General features: G+C 46.2%; 1 long non-coding RNA gene across 2 annotated transcripts in view; it reads left to right on the top strand.

Annotated features, from left to right (window-relative positions):
* Positions 1-20,998, top strand: part of LOC107033520 (uncharacterized) — a 66,168-nt gene that overhangs the window by 11,257 nt on the left and 33,913 nt on the right. For both annotated transcript variants that reach the window (XR_012061115.1, XR_012061114.1), the window contains exons 4-5: positions 19,034-19,933; positions 20,077-20,138. This is a non-coding gene — a long non-coding RNA (uncharacterized lncRNA). The remainder of the gene's footprint in view (positions 1-19,033; positions 19,934-20,076; positions 20,139-20,998) is intronic.

Raw genomic sequence — 20,998 nt, 5'->3', positions numbered from 1 at the left:
GTTTCTATTGCCTTGGTAGACTGCCCTAGGAGAATATTGCTATGATTTATATCAGAGTATGTTTTGCCTATGTTCTATTCTATTAGATTTATGGTGTCCTGTTTTATTTAGCCTTTAAGCCATTTTGAGTTTACTTTTGTGTATAGTATGAGGGAGTGTTCTAATTTCATTGACTTATATGCAGCTGTCCAGTGGGAATACACCACCTGTTGAAGAGACTGCCTTTTTTCCATTGTATATTCTTGCCTCCTTTGTCAAAGATTAATTGACCATAGGTGTGTGGGTTTATTCTGGGCTCTCTGTTCTCTTCCATTGATACATATGTCTGTTTTTGTGCTGATGCCATGCTGTTTTGATTACTGTAGCTTTGTAGTATTGTCTGAAGTATGGAAGGGTTATTCCTTGAACTTCATTCTTTTTCTTCAGTATTGCTTTGGCAGTTCTGGGTCTTTTGTGATTCTGTATAAAATTTATGATTATTTGTTCTAGTTCTGTGGAAAATGTCCTGGGTAAAGATTGCTTTGGATAGTATGGCCATTTTAACAATACTAATTTTCCAATGCAAGAGCATGGGCTATCTTTCCATTTCTTTAAATCATCTTTAGTTTCCTTAATCAATGTTTTATAGTTCTCTGCATAAAAGTCTCTCACCTCCTTGGTCAGGTTTATTCCTAAGTTTTTTTTTTAATGTGATTTTGTGATTTTAAAAGGGATTTTTTTTAACTTTCCTTTTCTGATATTTCATTGTTAGTGTAAAGAAATGCAGCATTTCCGTATGTTAATCTTTATCCTGCAAGGTTGCTGTATTTATCAGCTCTAGTAGTTTTTGTGTGGAGTCTTTAGGGTTTTCTCTATATAGTATCATGTTATTTACATAAAGTGACAATTTTACCTCTTCCCGTCCAGTTTGGATCCCTTTTATTTCTTTTTCTTGTTCACATGCTGTGGCCAGGACTTCCAATACTGTGTTGAATAGAAGTGAGAGTGGGCATCCTTTCCTTGTTCCAGATTTTAGTAGGAAGGCTAAATTTTCATCATTGACTATTATGTTGGCTGTGAGTTTGTCATAAATAGCTTTTATTACGTTAAGATATTTCTCTCTATACCCACTTCGGTAAGATTTTTTACCATAAGTAGGTGTTGAATTTTTTCAGATGCTTTTTCTGCATCTATTGAGATGATCATGTCATTTTTATCCTTAAGTCGTTTCTATTTTTAAAAAATCCCATCAGAACTGATTACATCAGTTGGTGAGTTGATTCCAGTGTCCATCAATAGACCCTTTTTTGTTTGTCTGCAAACAACAGCTAAAGCAAAACAAAAACTCAAACTAGAGAATGCAACTGACTAACGCCTCCAACTGCAGATAAAGACCAACAGCAAGATACATAATTCATAATGCTAAGCAGTGATATCCTTACGTATAAAGGAAAGCACTCAAATAGGTCACAGTTTTAACCTTCAAGATGTGTCTGTAAGATAATGAGGCTGTGTGAAGGAGTGAAGAATTGGCTCTTACCAGACTTTTAGGAAGAAAGTTCCAAAAGCATTCTGAGGGATAGAGAATTGGAGAAAAGGTATTTAATCTGTTAAAACTTGCATTCTCTTTTACATTACTTTGTGCTTATTTGGGAAAAAAAAATCCCAATAGCCTATTGCTCTGTTGTCACATTATTGTCTTTTCCTGTAGCCAGGCGGACAGCTTGGCCATGGTGACGTTCAGCACACACTTCTCATGGAGAAGAGCATCAGTGAATTGACAAGGAGAACCATTGTCTTTTATGGGGACTATAGGGTGGGGCTTCTGGGAGGACTTTTCCTGGAGGGAGAAGAGATGATCAGATTAAGACCAGAAACTAAGGTTATTAACTTTCTAAAATAGCTGTGCCAACAGTGCTTGCCTGCTGTAACTCATGTGGTGAAACCCACCCGTCACCACTTCAGTCCAATGTCATCGATACACTGGGCTCAGTGCCTGTGTGCTGGGCACCACGGGAAGCTCTTACACGTGCTATTTGATTCTGAAAGTGTCTCTAGGTCTAGGTATCATTATTCTCATCTTATAGCTCAGGAAACCTGAACTCAGAGAGGGTGACCACAAAGATTAGAAGATGTGTCTGTCTCCCATCTGGCCTGACCCTGGTTAGCTTTTGCAGGTTGGTGTGGTGTTGAGAGAACGAGCGTTGGTCTCACTCCAAATCCCGTGTTCTCTGGATGCTGCCTTCCAGTAGATCACCTGTGTAGTTCCGCATTCACAGGTGCTAAAATTTTCTTGGCTTATGTATTGGTCTGTCATCTGAACCCACCACCATTATGGGAAGGGTCTGAGAATGAGGGTTGACTGGGGTTAGAGAGTGCAGACAGCCAGGTTCTGTCAAGTCCAAGAGGCTGGCACAGCGTTGGAAACCGGAACCCAAGAGGGTTAGAAGGCAGGCAGACACAGGATGCCGAAACCAAGGAAATGAGGGTCCGGGGAGCGTACAGCTCAATGGTAGAGCTTGTGATTAGCATTTACGATGTCCTGGGCTCAATCCCCACTACCTCCATGACACAAAGAAACAAACCCAATTATCTCCCCTAAAAATTATAAAATAAAAATTAAAAGACAAAGAAACACGAGTTTATGAAGACACGCTGTCTTAAAATGCACCAAATGGCTCAGGAATGATAGTTTTGGAAGCAAAACCCAGTCTCCATCCATCCTGGTGGGCTGTCCAGAAGTGGGGCAGGTTCGGATCGGGGCCAGGTGCCCGCCTGCTGGCCTCAGACAGGAGGGGAGAAGGGGGATGGGGGACTGGGCAGGATGTGGGTTTTAGTTTCTCACTTAAAGTTTTTTGGAAAACTCCACTTTTCTCTGGGTTGATAGGAAGAGGGGCTTGTTTTATCCACAGGCAGGTTGAGGGGCGAGAGGTCCTGGTGGTGAGATAAAGTGCTGATGGCTGGGCTGCTCCAGGAGGGGAGGCTGCGATGCTAAGGCAGCGATACAAGCATCTCTGACTTCCACACTGGTCCCTCCTGCTGGGTGGCTTCTTCCAGGCTGCTAGGGGGACGGGGTGGGTGGGGGTAACTTTCTTCCCTAAGCCAGCCCAGTCTGTCCTCTGCCAGGCCCCTGCTGCTCCTTTGTCTTTACCACACCTCCAAGAGGAGGGCACCCTTCCAGATGGGCCCTGTGGGGGAGGCCTGTGGGCCAGTGCACAGATACACTGCCTGGTCTTGGGTCTGCGTGGCTAGACCAGAGGCAGATGTGTGTTCATGCTGTGACTCCTGCTGCGCCCCTACACAGTCACTGCTGGTCAGTCACGGTCAGAATCCTCACCAGGTCCCTAGGCAGCAGAGACATATGCCCCGGAAGCTCATGAGAAGTGTCTGGGAACTGGTGGATGCTTAGGAGATCTTCCTTTCCAGTCGAGGCTGCAGTCCCAAGGTCATGCACTGAGTGTGTGCTGGAGCTGGGATTGTCTGGGAACAGAACTTGCTGGACTTTGGAGTGTCATTGTCCCAGGTGACTTGTGTCAGGTGTCCAGGGAATGATGATGGATGCTGGGGGAGGTGGGTGACGGAAGTATGGCTTCCATGACCCTGTCCTGGACCCTTGGGGGAGTGGTCCTGCAAGTCTGCCGCCCTGGCAGAGAACCTCCAGAGAGCCCAGAGGGAGATGCCGAAGAAGGGAAACGTCCCATGAGGGTCAGAGGACTCGAGGGTCAGAGGAGAGGGGGCTCTCCTCGCCAGGCAGAGGTTTCAAAGTCAAGAGAGGACAGGACTTTCTCCTCCAGTTCTGCTTCCTATTGCCACGTGGCCTGAAATCCTCCTTTGTGATGACCAGGAGAGGGGCCTGGAAGAGTCAGGTGCAGGATGGATGTTGGAAGGAGCCAAAGATCAATTACCTTGAGATTTGCCAAAGTGCAGGTCTTGGGAGATTAGGAGGCTCCTGGTGCTCTTGGAGGGTGCAGGGAGGGAAAGGGAGGGGAGGCTAACAAGGGTTCTTGGTTGTTCGGTGTGGAAACCTCAGGGGTGGGCCAGGAGGCAGAGGGTGAAGACTTGTTAGGAAGTCCTCACTCTGCAAGGAAGCCTAAGAGCAAGGGCTCCTCCCACCCCGCCCTGATGGCACTGAGTGTCGTCCCCTCTCCTGAAACAATCCACATTGACCTCCTGATGCTGGACAGTGTGATGGAGGATGATCTGGAAGTGAGTGAGCCTCGTGGCTGATCAGGGGGGACCAGGATTGAGGCCTGGGAAAAGAGATGCCTGGTCCTGAGCCTTGAGCTGTCAAAACATGCAAACCTTGTCTCGTGAAAGCCTCATCACTGCTCCTGTGAGCTGGGATGTCATACCCATTTGATTTTTCTTTATTTTTTCACAATTTAAAATGTATTTCTTACTTCGGATAGTTAGAAAAAGATGAAAGCCACTGAAATGTTCTATTTTTCTATTGTTTTTGTTTTGTTCCTTTTATTCCTTTGTTTCTTTTTTTTTAATTGAAGTATAGTCAGTTTATAATGCTGTGTCAATATCTCATGTACAGCATAATGTTTCAGTCATACATATACATACATGTATCCTTTCCATAGTCTTTCTCATTATAGGTTACTATAAGATACTGAATATAGTTCCCTGTGCTATACAGAAGAAACTTGTTGGTTATCTATTTTATACGTAGTAGTTAGTATCTGCCAATCTCCAACTCCCAATTTATCCCTCCCCACCCCCTTTCCCTCCCTGGTAACATAATTTTTTTTTGTATGTATGTGAGTCTGTTTCTGTTTTTTAAGTAAGTTCGTTTGTGTCTTTTTTTTATGATTCCAGATATGTGATATCATATGGTATTTTTCTTTCTCCTGCTGGCTTACTTCACTTAGAATGATGATCTCCAGGTCCATCCATGTTGCTGCAAGTGGCATTATTTTATTCTTTTTTATGGTGAGTAGTTTGCCACTGTATAAATATACCAAAACTTCTGTCATGCCCATTTTAGAGATAAGTGAATGGAGGCTCCACACAAGACACTGGTCCCAGTTCCCTAGGCTGGTGAAGTAGCCAAGCGGCCTTACTGAAAAGCTGCTGTGAGGTTTTGTCTGAGCTGGACTCAGCCTCTCCCTCCGGTGGTACCTGTGGAACGAGAGTGAAATGAGGTCCCTCCAAGTTAACTGACACATCAGTAATGGCGCAGACCCTTCCTGCCTGAGTCCTCAGCCTCCCTGTGCATCAGCGAAAAGGGTTGTGTTACAAGATCCCTGAGCTTCAGCCTCTCTGTCCCTGTTTCTCTGGGCCGAGACCTTGGATTAGGTTCAAGTCCTGATTTCTGTGCATGCCCGCCCCCTAGTGGAGCCTTGTGGCAGTGCAGCTTGAGAAGGGGTGGGGATAGCGGGCTAGCAAAAACCAGAGGGCACTTTCTGAAGGACTCTGGCCGTCTGCCTTCCGAGGGAGTGAGATCAACCACCCGGAAGAGGAAGAGGTGAGCAGCTGTGACTCTGCCTGTGGCGGAGGGTCGGGGAGTGGAAACCAGATGACACTGGGCAGAACACTCCTTGGCTCCACCTCCTGCATCTTCTATTTGTTGGGAGAGTTTGACAACGTAGGAGTGGGAGACCATTTCAGCTGGTGGGTGGGGAAAGGGGATGGCATCAGGGAAGCACTTCTGCAGGAGGGGCTATTTATTCCCATCTCTGAGAACAGGAAGGGCCTGGATGGACTGGAGGCAAAAAAGGTTCTTGTGTGTGCAAAGACGGAGGACCAGTCCGCAGCCGCACTCCTCACCCCCTACAAGGTCCTACATAGTCCCCAGCCCAGGCCCTGTCTGCATCCTCCCTTCCTTCTGGTTCCAGGAACACAGGATGATGACAGAGACCATGCTGTTCCAGGTGGCTGCAGATAATTACAGCCTAGAGCCTGAGGAGAAATTTGGGGTCTGGTTTCAGGACAGGGGTGAGCTTAGCAAGAATGAGAAGTGAGGTAGGACAGGAGATGGGAAAAGACAGGGCTGGACTCTCCCTGCCTGCCAGTCCAGAGAGCCTGCATCCAGCACTATTTACAACAGCTAAGACACTGAAGCAACCTAAGTGTCCATTGACAGATGACTGGATAAAGAAGATGTGGTATATACATACAATAAAATATTATTACTCAGCCATAAAAAAGAATGAAATATTGCAGCAACATGGATGGACCTGGAGATTGTCACACTAAGTAAAGAAAGCCAGACAGAGAAAGACAAATATCGTATGATGTGGCTTATATGAGAATCTTAAAAAAAATGATAAAAATGAACTTATTACAAACCAGAAATAGACTCATGGACATAGAAAACAAACTATGATTACCAATGGGGAAAGGGGGCATGGGGGATTAATTAGGAATCTGGGATTAGCAGATACACACTACTATATATAAAATAGATAAACAACAAGGCCCTACTGTGTATCACAGGGAACTATATTCAATAACTTGTAATGACCTATAATAAAAAAGAATATGAAAAGGAATATATATGTATAACTGAATCACTTTGCTGTACACCTTAAATGAACACAACATTGTAAATCAACTACACGTCAATTAAAAAAAGTAACTTTATGAAGGTATGATTCACATACAGCAATCTGAGTTTGTTTTAAATACTTTTAGTGTAAACATGATGAGTGTCTGCAAATGTTCTTTAACAGCTCATGCTGTAAACTTGAAGGGATTCTGTGAATTTTTTTTTTAAATAGACTTATTTCTTTTAGAGCAGTTTCAGTTTCACAGCAGAATTGAGCAGAAAATACCAAGAATTCTCACATAGCCCTCCCCACCCACACATACATACTCCCCTACCCTCAACCTCCCTCATCAGTGTGGCATATTTGGTACAATCGATGAACCAATATGGGCACATTATTACCAACCAAAGTCCACAGTTTACATTAGGGTTCACTCTTGATATTGTACATTCTATAGGTTTTGACAAATGCATGACATGTAGCCACCACTATAGTATCGTAAAGAATAATTTCATTGCCCTGGAAATCCCTTGTGCTCCATCTGTTTATTCCTCCCTCCCTCCGTCCCTCTCCCCAAACCCCTGGAAACCACGATCTTTTTGTTTCTGTAGCTGTGCCTTTTCCAGAATGTCATTTGGTTGGAATTGTACAGTTAGTTTGCAGCCTTTTCAAACTGGCTTCTTTCATTTAGTAATACATCTTTTAAGTTTCTTCCATGTCTTTCATGGCTTGATCTTTTTTTATTTTTTTACTGAACATATATTTTTAAATTTACATATATGTACTGTTCATTGTTTCTAAGAATGTATAGAGCTTTAGCTTTTTTAACTTACATACTTGTCAAAGGAATAAAGCCAACCACAAAATAAGACTTGACTCAAAAAGATACATACACCCTGCTATTAACAGCATCATTATTTATAATTGCCAAGATATGGAAACATCCTCAGTGCACATCAATAGTTGAATAGATAATGAAGATGCAGCATATATATATACATACACACACGTATATATATGTGTAATGGAATACAACTCACCCATAAAAAGAAGGATATTTTGCCATTTGCGGCCCTTCATTCACTTTTTTTTTTCACTTCAAAAACCAGAATTTTACAACTGGCAGAGACATTTCCATTATATCAAAAACAACAAAATACCTAGAAATAAACTTAACCAAGGAAGTTACCGATACTCCCAAAACCTAAATGACACAAAGAAATGGAAAGATTTCTTGTGCTCTTGGATTGGAAAAATCAACACTATCAAAATGGCCACACTACCCAAAAGCAATCCACAGATCCAACGCAACCCCCATCAAAGTACTCGCGACATTCCTCACAGAACTAGAACAAACAATTCCAGAATTTACAAGGAACTACATGAGACCCTGAACAGCCAAAGCAATTTTTTGTAGGTCTCTTTTTTTTTACTCTTTCTTCTTTTTGTTCTCTTTTCTTATGGTTTGATGACTAGAGAAGTTCCTTTAACATTTGTTGTAAAGCAGGTTTGGTGGTGCTGAATTCTTTTAGCTTTTGTTTATCTATGAAGCTTTTGATTTCTCCATCAAGCCTGAACGAGAGCCTTGCTGGATAGATTGTTCTTGGTTGTAAGTTTCCTCCTTGCATCACTTTAAATATACCGTGCCACTCCCTTCTGGCCTGTAGAGTTTCTGCTGAAAAGTCAGCTGATAACCTTATGGGAGTTCCCTTGTATGTTATTTGTTGCTTTTCTCTTGCTAATTTTAAAATTTCTCCTTATCCTTAATTGTTGTCAATTTGATGACTGTGTGCTTTGGTGTGCTCCTCTTTGGGTTGATCCTGTGTGGAACTCCGTGCTTCCTGGACTCGGCTGACTGTTTTCTTTCCCAAGTTGGGGAAGTGTTTGGTTATTATTTCTCCAAAAACTTTCTCAGGTTCTTTCTCTTTCTGGGACCCCTATAATGTGAATATTAGTGCATTTCATGCTGTCCCAGAGTTCTCTTAAACTATCCTCATTTCTTTTCATTTTTTTTTCTTTTTTCTGTTCTGAAGTAGTGATTTCCACTAATCTGTCTTGTAGCTCATTGATCCGTTCTTCTGCCTCATTTAGTCTATTCTCGGTTCCTTCTAGTGTATTGTTCATTTCAGTGATTTTATTCTTCAACTCTGTTTGGGTATTCTTTATATTTTCCAACTCTTTGCTAAAAACGTTGCTCTGTGCATCTGCACTCCTCTTGAGGTCTCCGAACATCTTCACCATCATTACTTTAAACTCTTTCTCAGATAAAATTGCCTATCTCCTCATCACTTATTTCTTCTTCTCAGATTTTATCTTGTGCCTTGGCCTGGGAGATACTTCTTTGCCACCTCATATCCTCTATCTTTCTATGTGTTTGTGGATTCCTTCCACGGGCTTTGGGATTATTTTCTTATTTCCAGTATCTTCCCCTAGTGGATGGGGCTGGACTAGAGGCTTATGCAGTCTTCCTGGCAGGAGGAGTTGATGCCTGCCTACTGTTGGGTGAAGCTTGGTTCTGGACCTCTGGTGGGCAGGGCTGTGTCTAGAGGCAGTTGGTGGCTCAGGAAGTCTGCTGATGGGTGTGGCTGTGTTCCCACCCTGTATGTTGTTTGGCCTGAGGCTTCCCTACAGGCTGTTGGGTGGGGCTAGGTCTTGGTGCTGATGATCCAATCAAGATGTCAGCCTCCAGGAAAGCTCATGTAGATTAACACTCCCGGAATGTCTGTGGTCACCAGCTTTTATGTTCCCTGGGTGAGCCACAGCCGTCCCCCATGTCCCCAGGAGACCCTCCAAATCCAGCAGGTAGGTCTGGCCCAGGTTCCTATGAACTCACTGCCTCTGCCCTTGGTCCTGGTGCACGTGAGTTTCTGTGTACACTTCCCAAGAAAATGAAGTCTCTGTTTCCCCCAGTCCTGTAGGGCTCCTGGAGCCAAGCCCTCCTGGCCTTCAAAACCAGATATCTTGGGGTCTCCTCTTCCCAATGTGGGACCCTGGGCTCAGAGCTCTCACTCATGCAGGAGGGCCTCTGGGATTTAGCTATTCTTCAGCTTGTGGGTCACCCACCTGAGGGGGTATGGGGCCCAATTATATCACGAGCACACCCCCTTACATCCCGCTGTGGTTCCCTCTTTATGTTTCCAGTTGCAGAAGATCTTTTTTGCTAGGTTCCAGTCTTTTATCGATGGTTGTTCAGCGTTCAGTTGTGGTTTTGTTGTAGTCGCAAGAAGAGGCGAGCTCGTGGTCCTTCCACTCTGCCATCTTGACAGGAAATCGGGATTCTGTGGATGTTTTTCACCTTTTACATTTCCCGATTCTGACTCCAAGACTTTTTCACAATCCTGGAAAGCACTGCTCCAGTTTCCATGATCTTTGTTCCAAGTGAATGGGATTGTTATAAGCCACTATAATGGGAATCACTGATCTGCTCCTGTAAAAGAGACACTTATGGGCAACAAGAAGATGGGAGGAAAACATAAGACAGTGGAAATTCAGCTAAAGTAAGTAAAACAGTTATAGCTTGTGTTATGGACAGAATTATGTCCCCCAAAATTCATCTGTTGAAGTCAGAATGTAACTATTCTTGGAGATCGTCTTTAAACTGATGATTAAGTTAAAATAAAGTCATGAGACCATTCCCTAATCCTGTGACTGGTGTCCTTTTAAGAAGAGGAGATTGGAACACAGACGTGCACAGAGGAAAGGTCACTTGAAGACATGGAGAGAAGATGGCCAACCATAGGCCAAGGAGAGAGGGCTTAGAAGAAACCAACCCTGCTGAGATATATATTATTGAGATGCAATTGTCACATAACACTGTTAGTTTTATGTGTCCAGCATAATGGCTGGATATGTGTACATACTGTGAAATGATCACCGCAGTAAGTTTAGTTAACATCTGTCACCACCCATAGTTACAGATTATTTTTCTTGTGATGTGAATGTTTAAGATCTACTCTAAGCAACTTTCAAACACACGATACAGTGTTGGCTACAGTCACCTTGCTGTACATTACACCCCCAGGACTTGTTTATCTTACAGTCGGAAGTTTGTACCTTTTGACGTCTTCACCCATTTCACCCATTCCCCTCAATACCCCACCCCTGGCAACCACCAACTTGGTCTCTGTTTCTGTGAGTTTGGTTTAGTTTTTACATTCCACATATAAGTGAGATCGTGGGTATTTCCCTTTGTCTGTTTGACTTATTTCACCTAACATAATACCCTCAAGGTCCATCCATGTTGGCACAAATGGCAAGGTTTCCTTTTTTGTGGCTGAATAATATTTCATTTTAAACACGTATATACCACATTTTCTTTATTCCATCATGTTGATGGACACATACGTTGTTTCCATATCTTGGTTATTGTAAATAATGCTGCAGTGTTCCAACCCAAGGGCATGAGATATCTTTCCATTTCTTTGTGTCATCTTCAATTTCCTTCATCAGGGTTTTACAGTTTTCAGAGTATAGGTAACCTCCTTGGTTAAGTTTATTTCTAGGTATTTTGTTGTCTGTGATGCAGTGGAAATGTTTATGCCAGTTATAAAATTCTGGTTTTTGAAGTTAAAAAAAAAAAGTGAATGAAGAGCCGCAAATGGCAAAATATCCTTCTTTCTTATGGGTGAGTTGTATTCCATTACATATATATGCTGCATCTTCTTTATCCATTCACCTATGGATGTGCACTTAGGATGCTTCCATATCTTGGCAATTATAAATAATGTTGCTGTTAATAGCGGGGTGTATGTATTTTTTTAATTAATTCTTATTTTGTGTTGGGCTTTATTCCTTTGATAACTATGTAATTTTAAAAAGCTAAAGCTCTAAATCAATAAAAAATGTTAAAAAAAAGCTGAAGCTCTAAACATTCTTAGAAGCAATAAACAGTACATATATGTAAATTTAAAAATATGTGCAGTATATTGTGTATATGTATTTACATGCAATACATTGTATATGTGCAGTCAGATTGTAACAATTCTACCTAATAAAACTGAAAACTGAAAAAAAATAATTCGGCAATGAACATGGGAGTGCAGTTGTCTTTGACATAGAGATTTCATTTCCTTTTTAAAAAAACGTATCTTTAATTTTGGGGGGGGGAGTAGGGAGGTAGTTAGGTTTATTTATTTATTTATTTTTAGAGGAGATACTGGGGATTGAACCCAGGATCTTGTGTATGCTAAGCATGAGCTCTACCACTTGAGCTATGTGCTTCCCCACCTTTTTAAATTGTTTTGTTGGGGGGAAGTAATTAGGTTTGCTTATTTATTTATTTATTTATTTATTTATTTAAATAGTGGTGCTGGGGATTGAACCCAGGACCTCATGCATGCTAGGTATGCACTCTACCACTGAGCTATGCCCTCCCTCCTCCGTTTCCTCTAGGTATTTTCCCAGGAGTGGAATTGCTGGGTCATACTATAGCTCTATTTTTAATTTTTGGAGGACCCTCCGTACTGTTTTCCACAGTGGCAGCACCAGTTCACATTCCTGCCAACAGTGTACGAGTTTCCCTTTTCTCCACACCCTCGCCACTTATCATCTCTTGTATTTTGATGACAGCCATCCTGACAGGTGTGAGGTGACATCTCACTGCGGTTTTCATTTGCATTTCCCTGGTGATGAGTGATGTTGAGCATCTTTTTATGTGCCTATTGGCCATCTGTGTGTCTTCTTTGGAAAAATGTCTATTCAGTTCCTCTGCCCATTTTTTAACGCAGATTGCTTTTCTTTTTTCTTTTTCTTTTCTTTTCTTTTCTTTTTTCTTTTTTTTTTTTAGCTGTTGAGTTGTAGGAGTTCTTTATATGTTTTGGGTGTTAACGCCTTATCAGACGTATGACCTGAAAGTGCTTTCTCCCCTTCTGTTTTTTGTCCTGACCTCTGCTTTGTGGGTGCCAGGGATCCAGGTGCTCAGGATCCTCTCGTTCTCACACATGTTTCCAATAGTGGGTGCGGCTGTGTTCCGATAAAACTGTGCATGGCCGTGGATCACTAACCCCTCTTCTAGGAGCGGGCTCTGAGGAGTGGAGTAGTAGGCGGGCATGATTCCCCTGAAGTCATCAGTCGGATGGTCACGTGCTCTGGAATTCATCTCTCCCAGCCGGGAAGTGATGGTGCAATTTGTAAATGGAGGATTTGCAGCTAAACACTGAGCAGGTGCTCTTATGCCTTGTTGAAATGACCTGGAGACCAGGTTGTGTGAAACAGGGAATCCCGCAGGTCACAAAATTTCAGTTCAGACTTCTGGGATGCTGAGACCTGCACCAAGCCACTGTCACCGAGGAGGGAAAGGCCTCAGGCAGGAGGGAGGACCGGCTGGATTGCACTTGCCCTGCTTGTCAAGGATCAGCTCTGGTGACGTGTGGCACATGGGGTTTGCTTGGGGACACATAAGAGGAGTAAGAGGAGAGGTTCTTCTGGGAAGACTGGCTTTTTCCTCTGGTTGAGGGCCTACTGTGTGCCAAGCACAGCAGTCCTCTGAATCAGGGTTCAAAAGCCTGGCACAGAGAGGTCGGGGAATGTTTTGGGGTCGCACAACTGGTAGGGGCAGCACTGGGGTCTGATGCAGACCTGACACCCAGACAACACTCTCTCCTTTCCCAGGAGCCGCGTGATCCCATGTCTCAGCATCGCCCCAGGAGGCCCGGATATTGGCCCTCGTGGGGCCATCTGTACTGGTCTCCTTGTCTTCTCCTCTCCCCTTTTCTGGATGAGGGGTATACCTCGGCGGGGCCAGGCTTGTCCCAATTCTCACCCCAACTCAGGGTCCAGCATGGGGTGGACTCGCCCCTCTGCCCCTCCCGGGCATCCTCATTCCCCACACCTCTGTTGACTGATCACTATCTTCCAGAGGCCTCTCTGTGCCTCCCCCCTGCCCACCCGACACCCTGACCCCAGGGTTTTTCCTGCACCCTCTGGTTCTTGGCCCCACACCTTCTCCATGTTGGGTGGAAATGAGGTGATGGACATGCCGTGCCTCCTGGACAGTTTAGGGGAGCCCGATATCCCTGTCCAGCCCATGGCCCTGAGAGCCCAAGGTGGGGAGAGGATTTGTCTCCATTTATGCATTAATTTGCTTGGAGGTTCTTAGCACCTATTTTCCTGGGTGGTTACAAGGGACAGAGAGACGAGGTGAACGCAGAAGAGCTGGGCAGAAAGGGGACATCAGCAGAGCATGAGGAGGGAGCCGGATCTGGTCTGATAACCCCTCTCCGCCTTGGTTTTCTCATCTTTAAAGTGGAGTTAGACTCTTGTGAGGTGAGCAGCAGCCTGATCCGTGGCCAGACGCTGTCCTGTGTGGTTAGAAGTAGGAGGTCACTGGCTTCTCGTGGAAATCTGTGTGGCAGGTGCCAGTGTTACCACCCCTTTCTGCAGGTGACAAAACTGAGGCTCTGAGAGGTGAGCCCAGGACGTCGGGCTCCAGTGTCCGGGCTTGTGGTCAGTGCCTGCTCTGGGTGTCCTCTCCCTCCCTTCACCCTCCACTGGGACCCAGGCTGCAGCCTCATCCTAGTGTTTGTTTGTGGGGAGCTAGGTAGGGGGTGCTGGGGGCCCATTTCTCTGAGCACTGCTTTCCCAGGAGGCTCAAGGGGCTGCATTGTATTCACTGCTGGACACCCAGGCCCAGGGCCAGGCTGGCCACACTGCAAGGCCTGAGTCAATGTTTGTTGAGTGAATACCTGAACATCCACATGTTTGTGCATCATGCGCACTGTTTCCTCATCTCCACAGCACATCTGGTTGCATGGCTGACACCTCCTGTCATCAGGCCCCTGCCAGGGACCATCAGGGGGACCAGAGCTGCTCAGCTGGGGATAGGGAGCCTCAGGGAGCCTGTGGCCACTCCAAGCCTCTCCTGGGCTGTCCCAGGCCAATCCACAGGGAGGCCCAGCTAGTTTCCAGGAATAGCAATGAGGTCCCTGTCCCTGGGGATATGCAAGTAGGTGTTGAGGGGTGTTTCCTGAGAGTGACTCTGCATCTGATGGGGCCCTGGGGGTCAGGCTAATTTCAACGGCCATTCCAGGCCTGCACCCCTGCTGGCAGCATAGAGCTGGTTGTAAAGGACACGGGCCATAGGGCCAGAGTTATAGCAGGTTCCCTGCTCCCTCTCTGTGTCTCAGTGTCCTGTCTGTAATAGAGAACTAGTAACAGGGCCCCAGGAGGGCTTACTAAGAGCTCTTCTCATCACCAGGCCCATCATTACCGAGGAAGCAGGGAAAGAGGCCTGTCACAGGGACAGGCCACGTCCCCCCTACTCCCCGCATCTTCTGAGCCATTGTGCATTCTGTTCAACCAAGCACACCTGTCCGCTGTCCCCACTAGATCACATCGTGGTGCTGTTTCAAGAGGCCGCCCCAGTCACTGGCCCTCCTCCCCCATCAGATGTGTCCTCCCTTCTCCTTGAAGCCCTTGACATCACTGCCTTCTCATCTGATTGAATTGGTCTCTAGCGGTCAGATGCCCAGGCTTGCCATAGTCCCTCAAGCTCCCAACCTAAGACCAAGCACACAGCAGGAGCTCAGTACAGGTTTATAGCTCCAGGGAAGGCACACTTGCTCTCCTTCACAGGGATGCTTCCCTGGAGGAGGTAATTCCAGGCCTTCAGCACGCAGAGCAAACCTAGGCTGGTGGATAGAGGGCTGACTCAATGCTGGGGCGGGGCGGGGGAGGGGTGCGCGGGAACATGTGGGTGGGGCCTTGAAGCTCCAGCTGCCACGGATCTGTTGAAGGAAAGGGTAGCCCCGGAAGAGCCCTGACCCCTCCATAGCCTGACCATGTATGAGGGCTGGTTCCTGGGGAATGAAGTCGTCCCCTGTTCATCCATGAGGAGGCACCATGTAGGGACATGGGCACCAGGGCTGTGCAGTGACAGAGCATCCAGCTTGGACCCTGCCTTGGGGTGGCCACCCAGCTCACCCTTGGTCTTAAACCAAGGGCCTTGAACTAGGTCCCAGGGGCAAATCTAGATTTTTTAAATTAATTCTAACATTAAAAAACTGGAAGATTTCGGACAAAAACCCAGGCTTCTGGCTTTGTTTGTTTGTTTGTTTTGATATGAAGTGAGGAGTTCTGGTCTCCTGGGTGACATTCCCCCGGGACCAAGCCCTTCCGGGGCTGGGTGGGAGCCCTTTTGGATGGAGCTTGTTTCCCCTGCTCGCCATGGATCCCCCTACTCCCTGAGTGTCCCCTGGGCCCAGGCTCCCTGGGGACATCTAAGACTGCAATCCTCCCTCAGAGTAGAACCTGAGAAGCTTTTCCTACAAGGGCCCCTGTCGGGAGAAACAGGGATGGAAGAGCCAGGAACTGATGGACAACAGCCCCCACCAAGCCCCTCCCTCACGGTTGGGCCATTTTGGAACACAAAGGACCTCATTCCTGGAGGAGGGCATTCCTGAGACCCACATCTCATGGTTTGGGGCTGGGGACATGATGGGGGACCCTTCACTCAGCACATGTCTCTGGGTGACATTCTGGCCATCTGACACATCAAAGGCCCCTACAAGGGGGCCCTTCCATGAAGACCTCTGAGAAGTGGACCTGCGTGGGGTCAAGGAGGCTGGAAGGAGTAGGGACATGTCTTATCAGGGATGCCATCTCTGGTCCCCTCCAAGTGTCAAGATCTCGGGGAGCTCCAGCTTCTGAACCCAATCTGTTCCTCTGCTTACACAGGCCCGGGGTGCTTCTGCTGAAAGTGTCTAGAAACACTGCATGTTCTGATGAACGGGTGAAGATCTGTAGGCTGCAGGGGACTGCAGAGAAAATAGCTGGGGTGGTAAGGAAACTCTTACTCGATGAAGCAGCGGGAGGCTCAAGGATTATTCCATAACATGGAATCCACAGTTAGATGGCTTCCCAGAGGCCACAGGGACTGGGCCCTGGACGTACGTGGCTCCCTGGGACCCTGTGGCCTTGGGGTAAAACCACCCATTGTAAGGCCCATTTGCTCCCATAGCTTTGATTCTTAACGAGTGTAAATGTCAAGTTTGTAACAACTAGAAGGCCAAAGAATTGCAGGGCCACAGTCTGCGTGTGGTTGTTGTAACCACATGGAGGGTAATTACCTCTCTTGGCAGGCTAAGAGGCTCTGAGAGGGAGGCCCTTTTGACAGCCACATGGATATAGAGAATTGAAGCGTCCCAAGGGGATGCTACACTGCCCAGGTGGCTGTTCAGTTGCCCAGCAGCACAGTCATCTCAGTAATTGGTCAGGGGGGCTTAACAGGGTCCACACTGACCTGAGCTGGAGGAACACAGATGCCTGTCTGAGTGGTCAGGGGTCTAGGGATATCCTGTCAAAGGCCTGACTGTTAACTGCTGCCTACTTGGATGGGACAAAGGATGCAGCCAGTGCCAGGAAGGACCTTCAGGAAGCCTTCAAAAAGGCAACCTGGGGACTGGCAAGTGGCTGCACCCAGTCCTGTACAAATTCACACGTGTCTACTGAGTGCCTGTGTGTGTCAGGGCTATGCTGGACCAGGGGCTGCCCAGAGAGCATAGAACCAACTCCACTTTTCCCAGGGGGGATGACAGAGGGAAACTCTGACCTCTGAGGCCATAACAACCCTTGGCTGAGGTTGAGTTGGACTTTAAACAGTCAGAGACCAGGGTGGACACTTCATTCATCTTCTATCAGAATCCAGGACTAGAGGCCAAAAATCTAATGATCCAACTCAACCCCACACTCACATGTAACCCTGGGAGCCTCCTGTCCATCCTGGAGGCCTCAGAGATGAAGAGGGAAGAGGGGGGAAGAGGGCCAGTTATGTTTAAATCTACCCTGACCCTAAGGCCTAATACTTAACTCTGAAGCCCTAATGCGTCTTGCCTTCATCCTTGCCCTCGCCCTAACCCCTGACCCCCACACCAATCCTGACCCATTACCCTGACTGCGAGTATGACCCTTTAACCCTCTAACCCTGATGTGACTCTTGTCGACTTAAAAATGCATAACCTAAAAGTTGAGAGTTATTTTATTCTGCAGACTTTATTTATTCTGAGGACCAGAACCTAAGAGGCAGCCTCTCAGATTGCTCTGAGGGACTGCTCCAAAGAGGCAGGGGAGGAGCCCGGATATATAGGAGTTTTGCCACAAAGACCAGGTAGTCAGAACATCAAAAGATTACTGTTAACTAAAAACAAAAACAAAGGCAGATATCTCAAGTTAAGGAATTTAGCACTTTTTTATTTACGGAAAGGTGCAAACATCTGGGCTTATTGAAATCATTCTTTGGATACGCACCTAGCTGTCTAGGGCCAGTGTCCTGTTCTTTCCCATCCAGAGTTCCCTCGGGGGCACTACTTGGGTGGCTGCAGAGGCCAGGCTGCCTGCTTGTTTCCATCCTAAGATCTCTCTGCTCACTGTCAGGGGTGGTGGTAGCGTCGGATGACTTGATGGCCACAGTATCCTTTGTTTACTGATATGGCTGGCTGTATAATTCATTCACACTCTGATCCCTAATCCCTGACAACCTTTGACCCTGACCTCTAACCCTAACGCTATACCCCAGATCATGACTGTGACCCTTGACCCTGACCCTGACCTTGACACTCTTAATTCTAACCCCTAACCCTCTAACTCTGATCCTGTGACCCTTGACCCTGACCCAGATGTTGACCTTTACCCTTGACCCTTAACCCCTAGAATGTGCTAGAGCTTCCAGGGGATCAGATCTCTTCCAGAAGATGTGATTTCAATAAAGACAGAGGAATAATCACAGATTATATATGCGTGGATCCCAAGGTTTTAACGTGCAGAAAGAATTCCTTGGTCCAGGCTAAGAGCCGGGTGCAACGGAAAGAACCGAGAGTTGGCGGAGAGGGCTGAGAGGGCCCCAGGGTGGCCTACGTAGGGCACTGTAGTGACGAAGGGAGCCGAGTCTTGACGGAAATGGCCGACAACAGGGCTGAGAATGGACGGAAAAAGCCGATGTTGGGCGGGGAGGGCGGCGGATTGAGGGAAAGAACGGTGGCCTTAGGGGAAAGGCTGAGGGGCCTGGTGGAGCGAGAAGGACTGAGAGGGAAACGGGGGACGGTGGGCGAGCGGGGAGCGCCAGGGGCGGCAGGTGGGGACGGGGTGGCGTGACGAGGAGGGGGAGGAGGAGGGTGAAAGGGGGGCGTCACGTGGGGGCGGGGCTCCGATGCAGAGGAGGGGCGGGGCGACCAGGCCGGGGTCCGCTCCCTGGAGTCCGAGGGCCGGGAGGCGCTTACCGCCGGAGGAGCGGGGGCGGTTGTGGAGCTGCTGCCGCGCCAGGCGCGTTAAGCCCCCGGCAGGGGTCTTTCCGACCCCGCAGGCCGGAAGCTCAGGACCCCCGTCAGTTCTCCGACGCCGTCGGGAGGGAGGGAGCTCGGGGCCCGGGGCCCTCAGAGGCTCGAGACCCCGCGTGGTGCGGGCGAGCTCACAGGCCCGGCCTGGGGAGGTGTGGAGACCCGTCGGGACCCGAGCCGAGCCGAGCTCACGTCCAGGCTCCCCGGCCTCGGGACCACAGCGCCAGCTGCCCGAGCCCAGTGCAGAGAAGTGACTTAAACGTTTTCTTTGCTTTCCTTGCGGGGATGCAGGAATCTTCCAGAATGCATTTGTTTGGAGACTCTTGGATTCTGTTCCTCAGTTTCCTGCCGTCCTTTGCTTCTGCAGAGTGCTTCTCCACAAGGTGATTCTGAATGGGCCTTGGAGAAAGGGGGTGTGCGCCTTTCCTCTGTGGGGCCAGACGACTGGGGTTCCACTCTGGGTGATATCTGTGCACTTCTTAGCTGTTTGACGGGCCTCACGACAATCAAAAGGGAGTATAAGTGACCCTTGAACAGCAGGGTTTGAACTGCATGGGTCCACTTATACGTGGACTTTTGTCAATACATATATTGGAAATATTTTGAATATTTCTGACAATTTGAGAAACTGCACAGACAAACGCAGTAGCCTAAAAATGTCCCAGAAAGTTCGGGAAAAAACTAGATACGCCATGAAGGCATAAAATATATGTGGATGTGAGTTTATTTTGTCATTTACTACCATCAATTCAAGGGCTAACAGACAGATTAACAGAGGATGACTTGATGGAGACAAGTGCCAGATGATGAGGAAATCGCAGAAGAAACAGCGCCAGGAAACAGATTGACATCAGACCATCCTACAGAAGCATTCTGAGTTTTCAAAGATTGCTTTTGACGGCTTTTGCAACATGGCTCCTTCAATGATACGGGCACTGAAACTAAAATGAACGGTGGAAGGATTATGGTATACAAACATTTTTAGAGAAATGAAAAAAGCAGAAAACTCATACAGAAACGACGATGTGTTTTTCATTAAGTTACACCAGGTGTGCCGGCCTCTCTTGCCCCCACCCCCACATCCTCCACCTCCGCCCCCCAAGACAGCAAGACCCACGCCTCCTCAGCTGACTCAGTGTGAAAACCTGAGGATGAAGACCTTTATGATGATCCATCTCCACTTAGTAAGTAGTAAGTAATCATCATGCCGTACAGTTAGTAAACTTACCTGTTGTGAATGTGTGTGTGTGTGTGTGTGTGTGTGCTCGTGTGAAAATCTATCAATTTTGTGGCAATAACTGGGTAGACATTTTAGTTATCATCATCATCCTTAGGTGTTCATCATGTGGAACATGTGCAGGACTTGAAGTGGATAGAGCCTGTCCATAGGAGCAAGGTGAGTGATGCTTAATATAAAAGTAATGTGTTGATTTCCATCCGGTTTTATAACTTTGCTTTCAAAGAATTACATTACCATACAGTCTTTAAGTCTCGTAATTGGAGAAACTGCTTATCAGCCTATCATCACAGAGAAGTGATTTTTTTTAATGTAACAATGTTTCCAATAGTGTATGATGAATATGACTGTAATATGACATGCCATAACATTTTATAATGATGCATTTATTAGTGTACCATGAAGCAGTCATATCAATGACGCTAGGCCACCATAAAGAATCATATTGCTGCTGCTTTGTTATGAATGTGTGAATTCTTTTTTCTTGCTTTTTAAAAAAATTTTATTTATTTATTTAAATTTTATTGAGATATAGTCAGTTTACAATGCTGTGTCAATTTCTGGTGTACAGCACATTGCTTCAGTCATACATGAATATACATATATTCATTTTCGTATTTATCACCGTGAGCTACTACAAGATATTGAATATATTTTCCTGTGCTATACAGCATAAACTTGTTTATCTATTTTATATATAATGCATGAATTCTGATACCTGTAGACACATATGCATTCTTTCACATCATCTTTTCATTTTTGATGTCTAATGTTAGTAATACATGTAACATCTACAGTGTTTGTATCACAAGAGACAATATTGACGTACTGACAGACAATTCATCCTGTAAACAGATAAATGTAAACTTACACTATCAATAAATGCACTACAGTACTGTAAATGTTCTTTTCCTTATGATCTTATTTTCTTCTCTCGCTCACTTTTGATAAAAATAGAGTATATAATACATATAACATACAAAATATTTGTTAATTGACTGCTTATATTATCAGTAAGG

Source organism: Vicugna pacos, chromosome 18 (assembly GCF_048564905.1).
Source record: "Vicugna pacos chromosome 18, VicPac4, whole genome shotgun sequence".
Classification (NCBI taxonomy): Eukaryota; Metazoa; Chordata; class Mammalia; order Artiodactyla; family Camelidae; genus Vicugna; species Vicugna pacos.
Note: the sequence above shows the minus strand (reverse complement) of the source record. Positions and strands in the feature narration are given on the sequence as shown.